The 17,104-nt window shown below is 38.5% G+C and overlaps 1 long non-coding RNA gene across 5 annotated transcripts in view; it reads right to left on the bottom strand.

The window, feature by feature from the left end:
• LOC119527078 overlaps positions 1-17,104 on the bottom strand; it is a 90,261-nt gene that overhangs the window by 61,558 nt on the left and 11,599 nt on the right. The window contains exon 2 of one of the 5 annotated variants that reach the window (XR_005215318.1): positions 15,369-15,510. The exons of the other annotated variants lie outside the window; for them this stretch is intronic. This is a non-coding gene — a long non-coding RNA (uncharacterized LOC119527078). The remainder of the gene's footprint in view (positions 1-15,368; positions 15,511-17,104) is intronic. 5 annotated transcript variants of the gene reach the window in all.

The raw sequence follows: 17,104 nt of genomic DNA, 5'->3' as shown, positions 1-17,104 counted from the left end.
AGATACAAATTTAAGATATGTCATAATTCAAGATTAATGCAAGGTAATATGGATGGAAGAAGCAAAAGACTGTTACTTTACATGGAGCCTGTGGGAAACCCCTCTCCTAGGAGTGATGTAATAGTGAATAACAGAGGTGAGTAATTAATGGCCTATTGTCATGTTATGAAATGAGTTTACTTCTACCCTAGGCCTAGAATAGGCTCAAAAATTAAACTGCATTTTGTAGAAGTCCTATAAAAGCTACACTTACTGTAGGCTGTATTAGTATCCTGGGGCTACTGTAACAAACTACCATATATTTGGTGGTGGCTTAAAACAACAGAAATTTATTCCCTCACAGTTCTGGAGGCCAGAAGTCTAAAATCAAAGTGTCAGCAGGGCTATGTTTCCTTCCTCGCTTCTTCTAGATTCTGCAGTCCTTGGCATTCCTTGGCTTTTAGGTGCATCACTCGAATACCTGCCTCTGTCTTCACATCCTCTTCTCTCCTATGTGTCTGTATTTCAGATCACCGTCTGCCTTTTTCTTACACGGATAGCTGTCATTGGATTTAGCACCCACACAAATTCCAGGATGATGTCATACTGGGATCTTTAATTATATCTGCAAAACTCCTATTTCCAAAGAAGGTCACATTCACAGGTTCACAATGAACACAGCTTGGGGGTGGGAGGTTGGGGAACCATTCAACTCACTGCATGGAGCAAAGCAAAAGATTCCTGGTGGATACCAGGCCACATCAGAAGTTCAAGATGAAGTTGAAGCTGCTCATGGAGAGGTCAGAGAATTCCAGGTGAGCATGAGCCTATGCTATCCATGTGGGTGGTGAGACGTGTACCTGGAAGACTTAACATTCCCACTCTGACCTCCTAGAGATTTGCTTTCCAGGGCTGAGCCAGGATAGACTAGCCTCTGAAGTTTGAGAGCAACAGGGGAAATGTTTCATTTAATCTTACTTCATTTTGGCTATCTAAAATAGCTTCTCAATTGTTGAGCTAATGTTTAGAGAAATGGATGGGCTAGGCTACCTAAGGTTTTGTGCCTGAGGAATTGTTACGTAATCTATGTGGTAAATACAGCTAAGCACTCAGATTTTTGAGATAGCTTTTTTAAACTTTATAATAGCTCAGAATTTGGTTTTAAGTTAGAACAAGAAAGCCCCATAAGAACAATATTTCTTTTAAATTACTCCATGCTATGAGATTACATGGGGAGCAGATGAAGGTAGAATAATAGAGTTCAAAATATTGTATTTCAAGAACAAGAAATAGTATTTAGCAAGGCTTTTGAACATTTTGAACATGTCCAAAGCAGAAAATAAGTACCTAGTCTAAACATTAAACATTAGGGGAAGGTTATTTGTTCAGACCCTCTGTTTCATGTTGCACAAAGAAATAGTGAAACAAGGGTGCTGGATTTGCTACATAGAATGCATTCTGCTTTATGAATATAGATGCAAATATGGGGGGGTAATCATCAGTGTTTATCAATTTACCATCATGATATAGGCTGCAGACTATAGGCAAACTGCCTTAGATAAATGGGTCTCTCCAGCTCCTCCATTCTCCCCAAGAGGAACCACAGGGTCAAACCAGGCCTTTTCTTTGAGCTTCTAGTCATAGCATCAATAACATGTACAATGGTGATGAGTCACCAAAGCAAATTCATCATGGTCTGGCCAATGTGAACCCTCATCATTTTGGTGATGCTGTTTTGAAAACAACTTGCTATGTGCTGCCCACTTGTCACTTCCAACTGATAGGCGATGACCCATTTGAACTGACCAGGGATAATAGCTAGCTCCTGAAATGCAAGCATTTCACTTCATTCATTGAAATGGGGCCCTCAAGACCCAGAAATTCTACAGGTTTCATTGCTTTCCTATTGATGGCAGTGGAAGGTGGAATGATCCCAAGGAAACTGGAAACTGGTTTAGTTGATATAGCGTCCTTCCTCCTCCTCTTCTTCCTTTTGCAATTCCTAAACAAAGGCTTTTCTTGTGATTCAAACAAACCATAATTATAATAGTTGCTGTTTTTTGAGCATTGTCCTAAATATGCATAAAGCATGCATAACATGCATAAAGCAATTTAATTATTAGGTCAGACCTGTGTGATAAATATTTTACAAAAAAACAGAGGCACAGAGATGTTAAGTAATTTGCCTCAGGTCACACAGTTAATAAGTGAAACCCAAAACTTTATAAACTGAAAGCTACTAATTGCTATGCTATAATTGACTTCATAAGGCAAAATGACTTTAGTTCCAAATCCTGATTCTCATATCCCCTCATTCCTACTTCTGATCTATCATCATAGCCCCTCTCACTTGATCACTACTTTTATGTCCTCATTCTGTCATATGATTTTTTAAAATTAACTTTATTTTGCTTTCAGAATTATTTTCAATGTCGTAGTTGTACAATACCATCTGCCACTTCTGTGGGATACTGACAGAAAAGTGTTACCTTCCCCAAGGGACTGCCCCTAATTTTGAATTCTTCTCAAAGCAGCATCCCTAAATCTACAAGGCCCAGACCCCAAAAGACCTGGGTCCACCTCCACTATGGAAAGCAAACTTCTCAGAAAGCCATAGAGAGGTAGATAATGGTGGAAGGAGAATATATTATGCTGTCTCTGAAATTGAAAGCCAACAAAAAAGAAAAAGAACATAAAATACTTAATAAGATTGAAGTGGAGGTCAGGTATATGACAACTCTATTTAGTAAGAATAAAATGAAGAGAAAACTAGCCAGAACAAAAGAGATATAGAACAGAACAATGACTGGATGAAAAAGACAACATGAGATTAGTTCATTATTCCCTCAACAAATATGCATTGAGCACCTACCATCTTCTAGAACTTGGATACAGCATAACTAGAGAGATATACTCCATGTCCTCATAGATGCCATAGTTTACTGGAGAAGATAGATACAGAGCAAATAATTACAACATTTTAAGAGTGTTTTAAAGGCACACAGAGCACTTTAGAAGCTGAAACCTGAAGAGCTTGTAGGAGGTGTCTAGGCAAAGATGGGGGGATAAAGAAATAAAGCACTGCCAGAAAAGTGTGAAAAAAGAGCTTAATGACCTTTATCTTCTTATTTTCCAGCTCACCTAGTTCAACAAGAAGTTCGTTGAGTTTCCACCATATTTGATTGTTCTATTTTTATAACCATTTTCTGAAGACTGTTTCGGGATCATGCCCTATGATGATTGGAAGACAGGATGTGTGGGTATTTTTTTTTTTTTTCTTTTTCCATTGAAATGACTGACACATTTGGGTGCACAATAAGCAAACACAGATGTGAGTGAAGCAAAATAATGGAAGGAAGTGATGAAGGAAACCTGAAAGTGAAAAGGCCATGCAGCAGATTTCACAAATGATTTGAACACCAAAGGTCAGAGCATATCAACCCTATGGTAAGGCTCCCACACGAATATCATGTTACAGGAAATATATACTGGAGAAGAATTAAAAAGGTGCACATGAGGGTAACCAAGATCAAAAAGTCTTGCTATGCAGTAGGGTTAGTAACTGAACTTTTTAGAAGGGAAAGATGAATGCAAGGCACAAAGTCTCATTCTGAACTCTGAAGATCTACAGTTACATGGTTGGAAAAAAAGATAGACCAAATCCAAAGAACCCAAAGAACTACAGAAGCATTGGGACCAATGTCTTTACGTAGAGTAATTTGGAAGTGGATTACCAAAGTTGGCAGGAGATGCTGTATATATGCATACGTTAACAAGGAGAGAGTTAGGCTGACATTGAGAAGGAAAAATGCATGACTGAAACGAGTCCCAATGTGTGAGTGGAAAGAGAAAGTCAGCTGCCTTGGCTCCTTCGAGAATGTCTTTGTCTATTTTGAAAAGTGAAGTAGAATATGTATACAGAGCTGTTAACAAAATTGCCTATTCTTCAGGGTTAACGAAAAATGTCACCACTTGACAGATATGAAAGCTGGAAAGTAAAGTGGAGGGACAGGGAGTGGACAGGAAAGCTCCTGTATAACATCCACAAGAAACTTAGAATGAAATCTACAGAAAATATCTGGTGGCTTAGCAAAGACCCATTCCCCTAGAAAAGAAGAAATTTTTTACTGTGGAGCTAAGAGAATTGCATACAAGTACCAGAAACTTCTGCTCATTTACCAACTGACCTTTTTATCTCCCTTCTGCTTCTGTCCTCTGTATAAGCTGCCCTAGTTCTTAGATAAGGGGTTGGAACTGTTTCTAGCAGCTGTCTATTAGGGAATCCTCTTCCTGACCACAGAAGTGGGTGCTTCAATCACTGCTCTGGATAATATAGCTGAATATAAAACAATGAATTGCCATCCATTTTTTCACTCACTCACCAAATATGGTTTAAGTGCCCTCTGCATGCCATGTGCTGTGTTTAGAGCTGGACATAAAACAATAAATGATATAAAGGAAAAACTGCTTTTATTAATATTGATTCAGGAATGAGACAGACCTGGAAGAGATGTCTCCACCCCTTGATGAGCTTTCTGATTATCTCAAGAACTGTTTAATGACTCTCCAAACAAAAACTTTTTCAGTTTCAAACATATGCTCATCCTTGACTGCCCTTTAAGGAAGGGAGTAGGTGATGTCATAAGCTTCTATTGTAGGTGCTATAACCTTGCACATAGCTGAAGTGGATGTAAATTCTTATCCCAATCTTAGTGGCTCTGTTTCTAAACTACCCCAAGCTGACCAGAACTTTAATTCTGACTGATTGGAATAGGAGAGATCCCAGGGTCTGGTATCTTATCAAAGTAGACAGTCAAAAAATGTAGGGAAAAAAAAAAACATCAGAACATAACACATAACACATAAAACATAACACATAATTATATGTGCTAGACAATTAACTAAAATATTGTCATGATTTTTTTTCTCATTCTAAATAAATATCCACTTTCTAATTTTGTATTTATATTTTATATTACTTTTTTTTTAAAAGGCCTCCCAAATTGGATATGCTTTAGATTCTATAAAACCTGGATCTGTCCCCTGGTTGAGAATTGCAAATTCTACTTTCTTGGATCTGCTGTTCTCTAGCTGTGAAAACTTGGGCTGGTTATTTAACTTACTATTTATGATTACATTATTTTACACCATGTCCCTTACAGCATCTGTAACAACATTTTCAAGGAATGCTAGTGATGAGTTTTAGAGAAGATAATCTATGAAAAATTTCATGGCAAATTTTAAATTCTCTATTATATAAAACATTATTTAAAATCCCACTAGCCCTCCCACTTCGTTTTGGTATTACATCTACTGCTTCAGCCTCAAAAGCTGGCCCTGGGACTTATATTGCTGTTTGGTGCTGTAATTCCTATTTGTTTTTATATGTATTTAAGCCCTGCCTCACTACATAACCCAAAACTGTCTCAAGCTGACATTGACTTATTGACCTCTTTATAGTTGCCATTGAACCCTGCATGACAACACTGTATGTGCTTAATAAATATTTGTTAATTAATTCAATTCATTTGAATTCTAAGATGTTGCAGCCTAATCATCTGTCCATTTGTCCATCTATCAGTCCATCCATCTGTCCATCCATCCATTTAACAAATGCATAATTAGTGCCTAATGCATGCATTTATGGAAGTCTGGCATGTGAAAAGATGAAATACGGGCTGCTCTGATTGAAGTAGAGTGGACAACCTGGAGCCCGGCCTGACTGGCCTCCTCTTGGCAGTGTTTGGGGCTGATAGCAGGGGGTGTTATCCAGAGAACTCTGCCAGGTACTAGGCAAGGGGCTGCTGGTGATATTAATAACAAACTGTGCTGTCATGGGGAAGACCAAGATGTAAAAAGAAAGTCATAGTCTGAAAGAGTTAGGCGAGGCCACACTAGGGGATATCTTTTCAGTGAGGCCTTGGAGATCAAGGGAACAATCCAGCAAGAAAAAAAGTGGGAACTCACTCCTAGTATGGCAATCAGCCAAGGTACAGAGCTGTGCAAGGTTATGCCAATGAAGAAGACAGGGGGTGTCTTCTGTGGCTCTGAACCAGGATATGTGGAGATGGGAGCAGTGGTGTTGGCAGCAATGAGATTTTACAGAGCCTTGTAGACTCTTTATCCTGAATTTTGGTCTTTATCCTTACTGCAATGAGCAGCCACTGAAGTTTTTAAATATGGTGACTTGAACAGCTTTGCATTTCAAAAATGGTATAGAAACATGTCATTGGTTCTGAGCCTCCCAAACTGAAAACCTATGTCCAAATTTCAAAGTGATTTGGTCCTTTGTAAATGATGACTGTGGATTCCTCCAGGATGATTCAAAGAAGCCACAAATTCATCCCTTCTGATATTAATTGTATTTAACCTGAGATGGAAACCTTCAGGTAGTGTTGAGGGAAGAAGAAAAAAAAAATCATATTTGAAGCAAGTCAGTTATTTTAAAAGTCTTCCAAAAAAGTAAGAATTCTGGACCAAGGAACTACAGTATTTGCTCTCTTTCTCTAATTGTACATTTCTTCTAAATAATTTTTTGTGATTTCTCCATTCATTAAAGTTAGGACTTCACTGCGGAGACCCTTGAATTTTAGGCGAACGTGGATTACTCTTTGGACAGGACTATGTGTAGTAAGATGGAATATGCATGCTTCCGTGTATCTAAAAAAGATTAAGAAGTTCTGTCTTGAATGTGAAAGATAGAATGAAATGAAATGATACACATTAGGCACAAAGCAAAGAAGGAATGTACTATTGAGAAGGTAAAAAATATGGGTTTTGATATGGGCATATCTGTTGGTTTATCAAAAATATGATAAGGCAGAAAAACAAACCATGCATTAAGAGCCACACCTCTGAGTTCTCCAGACAGCAGGCATATCAGGTGTGGGAGATTGGACGCCTCCCTGGACAGATCTTCAGGGCAGAAGGAGGTCCCCACAAAGGGCAGAAATGTTAATTATTAACCTCAATGTGGAGCCTGGGATTAATAGTTCATATTTGTAATTGCTCTTTGATTCTCAGATAAGCTGTTTTCTCTGTCAGTGCTCCCTCCCTCAGTAACTCCAAAACTTTTTTTTTTTTTTGCAGCTGAGACCTGGGGAGTTGTGTTTGGGGAGGGAGAGAGTTAGAACTCCTCTCCACCTGGGAAAATGCTAATTCCTGTTTTTAAGAAAATAGGCTAAGAAAAGGCTCAAGGGAGTCTAGGACATCAAAGAACTCTTTTAAAACAACTTTTTTGACGATTTAAATGAAAATGAGACAGACATATATGGATTAAATTTCCCCTTAAAGAAGCCTGGGGTTTAAAGATTAAGGGGGACAGAGATGGAGGTAAAATGTATTGGGGGTTTATAGCCAGAGTTTCAACTAACCTGAAACTGAGTGCATTAACCCATGATGTGTCTTTGTGCACTCTTCCACACATGCGCACACACACACATACACATACATACGTGTGCCAAGCATCCATGAAACAGTCCCTTAACAGTTGATGATTTATGCAGCCTTCCAGGAGAGAAGTAGGCCATGCAAACCTTGAAAGCACTTTAGTTTGGTTGTTTTTACTCATGAAGGACACACAGTCCTGTAATTACTCTGTCATTTCTTGAAAGGTGAAGTCCTTAACAGGTTTGTGTTCAATGTGGTGCTGTGTGTACGGGAGTGTTCTTGACAGAACATGTTTAACCAAGTTGGAATCCCATTCTACATCACCTTTATGAGGAACAAAGAGGAACTGGACATTTTAAAATGTATTAAAGAATCTTGAAGAAAGAGTATTAGGTAGGAAGGACATAGATGAGGTACAGAGAAACTGCAAAGAGCATTCCTGTTTCCTCTGGGTTCTCAAAACATCTACAAATGCTCTGTCATTAACATTTTTTCCTCCCTCACTCTCTGTCAACAAAGAAGTTTAATTTTGTATCTGTATGTGATAAGAGAATAGGGTAGGGTAAGAAACAGGTAATGTTTAACTCAGAGACAAAATGAAAAACATACAGCTCCAACCAATGTAAATGTTAAAGTTATGTTTTAATACTTAGGAGACTAAAGGAGCTGCTGGCATTGATCAGGTTAGTCTTATTTGTTGTCTCTACTACTGATATGTCTTCCAGGGTTAGTGAGTTAAAAAAAAAAAAGAAAAATTTTAGAGCCTCAAATAATCAGGAATTTCACCATTTCAAAGATCAAATGCAATAGGAATGCAACTCATTTTTTTTCATCCCCAAATTAATCTTTTTATTTGAAAGGTCTAAGATTGTGAAATGTTATAGGGCATTTCTGGGTCAAGTCAGAATGAACATTTAGCAGGCTTATCATTGACTTGAGAATAATGTTCTAATTTCATGAACTGTAAAAAGAATTGCCGTCTCTAAGTCTGCAGAGAAGTTAGATCAATAAGCGACTATATGGCTTTGTATGTTTATAAAAGCAGATATCAAACCTGAGATATGAGATAGGAGGTTGCTTGCTGCTGAGTTATCAAGGCTTGGTCTCTTCTGGAAGTCTGAAGCTGCAATCATCAAACACAGCCACCCATTCTTTCTAACCAGTCCAAAGCAATACCGCTACTAAGCTCTATCAGCTACCTGTGCTCTGTCAAGGCACTTCAATAATTCAGTCCTATTTCTTGTCCCCAAACCTCCACACTATTGCTCAGAACTCGCTGTTAACTTGAATTTTTGACAGTGTGCCCCTCAACAATCATGGAGGCAAAGCTGACATTCAGCCAGTACATGCTGGTTTACAGCCACAGTGCTGTTTAGGTCTGGCATCCTTTCTGAATGTTTGGGGCATCCATTTCATTGGTTAGTGCTCTTGCCAAACTGGTTTGTTTAATATTTTGACTATTACCCTTGAATGAATGCATAGTGATTGCTGCCCTGAATTCCTCTGGGCTCTTTGTCTGACTTTCAACTAACACTGCCTCTGATTTAGTTCAGGCCCTCATCATATTTTGCCTCAACTACTGCAATAGGCCCTGATAAGGTATGAGCCTGTTGTGTTTGCCACAGGCTACAGGCTTGCCAGGACATGGCCAGCTAGGTGAGGCTGCCCACCAAAACTATTTTCATGATAGATTTAGAACCTTGAAGAAAAAAGAAAAGATTCAGGAAAAATAGAAATAAAGGAGGGAGTTTCGTTTCAAGAAAGTTGGGCTAAAGTCAAGGGAAGAGGTGAATCTGGACAGTAGTGTGTCTTTACTAAGATTGTCCCCCAGCCAGTCTCATAGCCTCCTGTCTGAGTCTCTAGACAAGGCAGTTGCAAGTAAAACTCAAAAGTTAATTTCATCTAAATCTTGACAGGGCATTGGAAGAGTAGCTCTTGGCAGCATAAACTGCAGCATCGTCTGCAGAGACCTCAGTTCCACCGGTAGTCTTCGTGCAAATGCCGTGGGTGATCACAGAAACAGCAGCCTTGTACCCTTGACTGTACGTTAGCAACAAAACAGCCCTGGGGGACATGGCCACAGGAAGCCAGAGTTCCCATGCACCCATGCACTGATTCCAACTATCTATCTATCTATCTATCTATCTATCTATCTATCTATCTATCTATCTATTTATGTATGTATATATATATACATATGTATTTATTTGAGATTGTTCTTTGGATACAATTATCCAAAGATCCAAAGTGTACAATCAGTTGCCCATGGTACCATCATACAGCTGTGTATCCATCACCACAATTAACTTTTCCTCAATTTTTAGAACATTTTTATTACTCCAGAAAAGAAATAAAGACAAAAAAAGGAAACTCAAATCATCCCATACCCCTAAACAACCCCCCTCCATTATTGAGTCATAGTTTTAGTATAGTACATTTGTTACTGTTGATGAAAGAATGTTGAAATACTACTAACTGTAGTATATAGGTTGCAAAGGTATATTTTTTTCCCTATTTGCCCCTCTATTATTAACTCCTAGTTACAATGTCATACATTTGTTCTAGTTCATGAGAGAGATTTCTAATATTTGTACAGTTAATCATGGACATTGTCCACCACAAGGTTCACTGTTTTATACATTCCCATCTTTTAACCTCCAACTTTCCTTCTGGTGACATACCTGATTCTGAGCTTACCCTTTCCACCACCTTCACACACCATTCAGCACTGTTAGTTATTCTCACAATGTGCTACCATCTCCTCTGTCCATTTCCAAATGTTTAACTTCATGCTGGTTGAATATTCTGCTCATAATAAGCAACCGCTCCCCATTCTTTAGCCTTGTTCTATATCTTGGTAACTTATATTTCATGTCTATGAGTTTTCATATTATAGTTAGTTCCTATCAGTGAGGCCCTGCAATATTTGACCTTACGTGTCTGTCTTATTTCACTCAATATAGTGCCCTCAAGATTTCTTCATTTTTTTAAAAATGGTTTTGTTCACACACCATATATTCAGTCCTAAGTAAACAATCGATGGTTCCCTGTATAGTTACATATTTATGTATTCACCATCATCACCTCTATCTGTATGAGGACATCTCCATTTCTTCCACAAAGAAGGAGGAAGAGTCAAAGAAGGTAGAGAGACAAAAGAAAAAGAAAAGAGAAAGAGAGAAAAACAAAACAAAACAAAACATGACAGCTTGGAGGCAACAAAAGGAAAGATAGCATTAAACCAAAGTAGAATAAAGAGTCAGAGTACATCACCAATGCCAAGAGTCCCATACCCTTCACCTATGTACTCCCATCCCCATATGCATTTAGCTTTAGTATGTTGCCTTTGTTATATTAAAGGAAGCATAATAGAATGTTTCTGTTAATTATAGTCTCTAATTTTCATTGATTGTATTTTCCCCCCAATCCCACCCTATTTTTAACACCTTGCAATGTTGACATTCATTTGTTCTCCCTCATGTAAAAACATATTTGTACCTTTTATCACAATCGTTGAGCACCCTAGGTTTCACTGAGTTATACAGTCCCAGTTTTTATCTTTCCTCTTTCCTTCTGGTGTCCTACATGCTCCTAACCTTCCTCTTTCAACCATACTCACAGTCATCTTTGTTCAGTGTACTTACATTGCTGTGCTACTATCTCCCAAAATTGTTTTCCAAACCTCTCAGTTCTGTCTTTTCCTTTCTGTCTGTAGTGCTCCCTTTAGTGTTTCCTATAGAGCAGGTATCTTGTTCACAAACTCTGTCATTGTCTGTTTGTCAGAGAATATTTTAAGCTCTCCCTCATATGTGAAGGACAGTTTTGCTGAATATAGGATTCTTGGTTTGTGGTTTTTCTCTTTCAGTATCTTAAATATATCACCCCACTTCCTTCTTGCCTCCATGATTTCTGTTGAGCAATCCACACATAGTCTTATCAAGCTTCTTTTGTATGTGATGGATCACTTTTCTCTTGCTGCTTTCAGGATTCTCTTTATTTTTGACGTTTGATAATGTAATTATTAAGTGTCTTGGCATAGGCCTATTCAGATCTATTCTGTTTGGGGCACACTGAACTTCTTGGATCTGTAATTTTATGTCCTTCAAAAGTGATGGAAAATTTTCATTGATTATTTCCTCTATTATTGTTTCTGTCCCTTTTCCTTTCTCGTCTTCTTTTGGGATACCCATGACACGTACATTCTTGCATTTTGTGTTGTCATTCCAGTCCCAGAGACATTGCTCATATTTTTCCATTCTTTTCTCTATCTGTTCTTTGGTGTGTAGGCTTTCAGGTGTCTTTTCTCCAGTTCCTGAGTGTTTTCTTCTGCCTCTTGAGATCTGCTGTTGTATGTCTCCATTGTGTCTTTCATCTCTTGTGCTGTGCCTTTCATTTCCATAGATCTGCCAGTTGTTTTTTCGAAGTTTCAGTTTCTACCTTATGCACGCCCAGTGGTTTCATTATACACTTCATCTCTTTTGCCATATCTTCCCTAAACTTTTTGAATTGGTTTAGCATTGGTTGTTTAAATTCCTATATCTCATTGGAATGTAACTTTGTTCCTTTGACTGGGCCATAACTTCATTTTTCTTAATGTAGGTTGTAGTTTTCTGTTGTCTGGGTATCTGGTTTCCTTGGTTACCCCAATCCGGTTTTCCCAGACCAGAATGGGCTCAGGTCTTGGAAGGAGGCAATAGTAACAGGTTTCCCTGAGGCTTCAAGTCACTGTGCTTTTCTGCCCAGCAGGTGACACAGGTCAGCCTGTAGCTCTAGACTGGTGTAAGGAGGTGTGGCACATGGCTATTTTCCCCCAAGCTCTGGGGTATGGTTCTGAATGTAAGGGGGGTAGTAGAGCTGGGCCCACCACTTTCCTCTTAGGGAAGATACACCCCCTGGGGAGATATCAGTTGCATTTGAATAGTCTCTCTGACTCTGCTATCTCCACCCTTGTCTGGGTTAGAGTGCTGGGAACTGAAAATGGCTGAGGCTTTCCCCACTGAGCCAAAAAAGGGACAGAAAGTCCCCCTTCAGGGCCAGTCTGTAGCCACCTTCAGTTTTACCCATTGGCCAGAGAGCACCTGGTCCTCTGGGCTCCCCCTCCCTCCCAGAGAGGTCCTCTGGCTCTCCAAGGTCAGTCATCATCAAAAGCCTCTGTCTGCTTGTTGGGGATTCATAACTTGTATTGCTCAGTCAACATTTGTTAATTAAAACCTCAGTTGGAGCTGAGCTGAGCTATATTCACTTGCTCGGAGAGTGCTGCTCTCTATCACAGTGAAGCTTTGCAGTTTGGGCTGCCAGTGGCAGGGAAGGGGCTCTTGGCTTGGATCCACAGTTTTTACTTATAGATTTTATGCTGTGATCTTGGGCATTCCTCCCCATTCAGGTTGGTGTATGATGAGTGTACAGTCATGTTTGTCCCCCTACAGTTATTCCAGATTATTTACTAGTTGTTTCTCATTTTTTATTAGTTGTTCCAGGGAGATTAACTAGCTTCCACTCCTCTCTATGCTGCCATCTTCTCCCCCCCCCAGCCATTATTTATTGAGTTCTTCCTATATGCCAAGCACTATTCCATAAAATGAGTGAAGTTCTGATACATGTGACAACATGAATGAACCTTAAAGAAATCATGTTGCATGAAATAAGCCAGGCACAAAGAACAAGTATTGTATGATTTCACCGACATGAAATAACTAGAATAAACAAACTCATAGATTCAGAATCTGGAGTATAGATTGTGGGGACTGGGTTGGGAGTAGGAAATGGGGAGTTAATGCTTGAGTTGTACAGAGTTTCTATTTAGGTTGATTGGATGGTGATGATGGTAGCACAACATTGTGAATGTAATTAGCAGCACTGCATTATATATGTGAATCGGTTAAAAGGGGAAATTTTAGGTTGTATAATGTTACTAGAATAAAAACCGATAGAAAAAGAAATAACAGGACTGCATAACACAAACAGTGAACCCTATTGTAAATGATGGACCTTAGTTAGTAGTACAATTACAGTTAAGATTACAATTATAAAAGTGTTCTTTCATGAATTGTAACAAATATACCACACTCATGTAAGGTGCTAATAATAAGGTGGCATGTGGGAACTCCGTATTTAATGTATTGTATACATGACTTTTCTGTAAACCTACAACTTCTCTAATTAAAAAAAAAAATCAATTGACCATAAAAAAAGACCATCAAAGTTCACCCCTTGTAAACTTGGCAGCCATGCACATATCTGTAAACCATACTTACCCTCAAAATAAAGACAACATCCCAGTCATACTTTCATCAAACAAGATACAACTACCCTGCATATAAATGAAAGTAAACTAATCCTTTTTGTCAAAGAAAATGTAAAATCCTTGATTGATGTCCACTACTTTCATTGATAACCAATAACTTAAATACTGTGATATAAAATCAGCTATTATGAATACATCTTACATGAGATAATGGTATAAGAAAGAAAAGAAAACAAAAAATATATATCCATACACACATACATACAAGCACATGGCAGTAACAAAATAAGGAAGGAATACTCATAACTATTACTGTCCTTATTTCTGCAACAGGTCCTGTGATCACAATGCATTCCATATTCCCTTTACCTGCTATGAGCACCACAGCCGGTTGTGGTTCTTTGCCTGGTGAAAACTCAAGCCTTCATTCATGGATGGTCTAGGTCATTAGTAATCCTGCATGAATTGGGTTGTTGTAGTTTTCTGTTAACTTCAATCACAGGACATGTCAGTACTAAGAACTATCCTAGGGGATCTCCTGTATTCTTTCTTACCTCCAATATGTGGTGTCAACCCAATTTTCCCTTAGCTATCAAGATCAATAACCTGAGCCAGTACCCCCTTCTTTGCTTGCTGATTTAGAGGTGCAAGAAGCATAAAGTGACCAGAAAGCAGTATCAACTTCCAGTTCAATGGAATCATTGTCATGTCTTTTGGTGGATGCATTCCTCCCTTTGGAAATAAGATGTCTAGACCACCAGAGCCTAAAGTAATGAGGATGGAAAGGACAATTCAGATAGTGGAACACTAGGAGAAATAGTGAGTGGTGCTACTCCCATTTCCACCCTTTGATTCCTGGTTCCATGAATTCTGTCTATGGCACAAATGGCATCATATATTGGATGTTTATCCAGAGTTTATACAGTCTCCTGGAGGGCAATGTTACAACTCCACAAGGTATTGCACTTAGTTGGTGCTATAATTGATTCTTTAAAGGCCATTTTGTTTTTCTATCACATCAGCTACCTCAGCACAATGGGCAACATGGTAATACCTGTAACTTCCATGAGCATGGACCCATTGCCACACTTCGTTTGTTATGAAATAGTTTCTTGACATGAAGCAATGCTGTGTGGAATGCCATGATGGAGGAGCAAGCATTCTGTAAGTTCATGGCTGGTAGTTTTGGTAGAAGAAGTGTGTGTAGGAAAGGAAAATCCATATCCACAGTAATTGTCTATTCTAGTAAGAACAAAGCATTGCCTCTTCCGTGATGGAAGTGGTCCAATACAATCAGCCTGCCACCAGGTAGCTGGCTGATCACCCCAGGGAATAATGCCATATTAGGGACTGATTGTTGCTCTCTGTTGTTGGCAGATTGTACATGGCAGCAGTGGCTCTAGCTGGGTCAGCCTTGGTGAGTGGAAGTCCATGTTGCTGAGGCCGTGCATAACCTCCATCATTGCCACCATGGCCACTTTGTTCATGCACCTGGGTAATGACAGGAAGAGCTGGGGAAAGAGGCTGACTGCTATCCACTGAATTGGTCATCCTACTCACTTGATTATTAAAATTTTTCTTTGGGGATGTGACACTTTGGTAATCATTCACATGAGACACAAATAATCTTTACATTCTTTGCCCATTCACAGAAGTCTTTCCATAGACTTCTCCCCCAATCCTCATATCCCTCCCAAGTCCCTGACCATCCAGCCAAACCACTGGCCACAGCCCACAAATCTATATAGACACTTACCTCTTGCCATTTCTCCTCCAGGGGCACTGCTCTGCACACTGGGAAGATGTCCTTCACCTCTGTCCTTTAGAGGATGTCCCTGAATGGAGCTGTGGTGCTACAGCTGTTCACTTTTCGGTGGTGCTTGCATATGCAGAACCATCTGTAAATTAGGTCCAAGTTTTCCCTTCCTTGTACATATATGAATGTGTGTGTGTGTATATATATATATATCTGTATATGTATGTGTATATCTACATGTTTATATACCTATACACATTCAACCAGACTTGTAACTAAAATAATGCAAAATAAAACAAAAAATCAGATTTTAATGGTAGAACTGCATCTCTTAGGCAACTAAAGATAACGTACAACTTAAAAGTTACATATTGACAAATCAATTAGATTTCAGTAAGGTGTAGTAAGTATTGCATCATTACCTTCAACAACAGGCAATTTTCCTCCACTGCTAGATTAGATATTTTCTTTGGTTGAACAAAAGGTAAGGGAGTTGGCTAGCCACACAAGCAGATACAGTTCATGTTATAAGAGTCACATACCACATCATTAAATACTAGATTAACAACAGCAGAACAAAATACTCAGTATATGAGAGGAATGTGGAAACTGAGACCTTCAGACACAGGAGCAAATTCACACCTCTCATTTCATGCTATAGATGAATAAAGAATAAATAAATAAATAAGCAAGCCAGCTCAGGCCAAGGATTATTTTCAAAGTAAATGTTAAATTCTACTTCGACAACTGTTCTATTGAACATCTACTCTTCCAGAACATGTTTTGTTCTGGGGAAAGAAGATGAACCTATCTTTTCATTGTAGAAATTCTACATTAAAGACAAAAGACATATCTTTGTCCTTAAGTTACTATCATTCTGAAAGCTATGAAGGATACTTACTGACACTATATACTGAAGCCCATACAAACATAACCATATGTATATATTATTATAATATATATAGATATATTAATGATAAAAAAGAAATATTATTTCTGTCTTTTTGACAGCATATTCTAGAATAACAGCATGGTAATGTTAAAATTCAGTGTTTATTTTAGGCCAAACAATGAGATACAAACTTTGCTTTTACACACAATGCTACTTAATAGTTACAGAAAACTGATGGTTATTATTATATCACCATTAAACAGGTGAGAAAATCAAGACCTGATGAGGTTATTTATCCAGTATTTCCAAACTAGGATACATATCTGTTTGAGTCTAAATCTCATGCTCTTAGCCACAATGCAAAGCTTCTCAGAGGAAGATAGAAAATTACACTTCAATTCACTACCAGTAAGAGTTTTACAAGTTGAGCCTGAGAGAAATGAGTGACTGCTTTGACTCAGTTATCCATCCACAGTTGTGTGGTGTAAACAATGAAACGGGGCTGGTGCAAGTTCTGAATTCTCTATTTTTTGGTTCTGTGACTTTGGCCAAGTCATGTAACCTTGCTAACCTTCAATACCTTGTCTATAAATCTGTAAAATCATTAATAGCTTATATTATTGCTAAGTCTTAGATGTTCAAGTTTTCATAAATTAAAAGTTTAACCCAAATGTAAAATGCTTTCATTGCTTTATTTGCAATTTACAGAGGCTAAATTAAAGTTAATAAGAATAGCATTTTAAGACTATATGAAGGGCAGAAAGCACTCCAGAACAGCAGTTCCAGGGTGTGACTGTCTGCAGTCTGGACAGGGACCTCTACAGCACATAGTGGGGACTTAGAT

This window comes from Choloepus didactylus, chromosome 2 (assembly GCF_015220235.1).
Source record: "Choloepus didactylus isolate mChoDid1 chromosome 2, mChoDid1.pri, whole genome shotgun sequence".
NCBI lineage: Eukaryota > Metazoa > Chordata > Mammalia > Pilosa > Megalonychidae > Choloepus > Choloepus didactylus.
The sequence above is the reverse complement of the archived record's forward strand: the minus strand, read 5'-3'. Positions and strand labels throughout refer to the sequence as shown.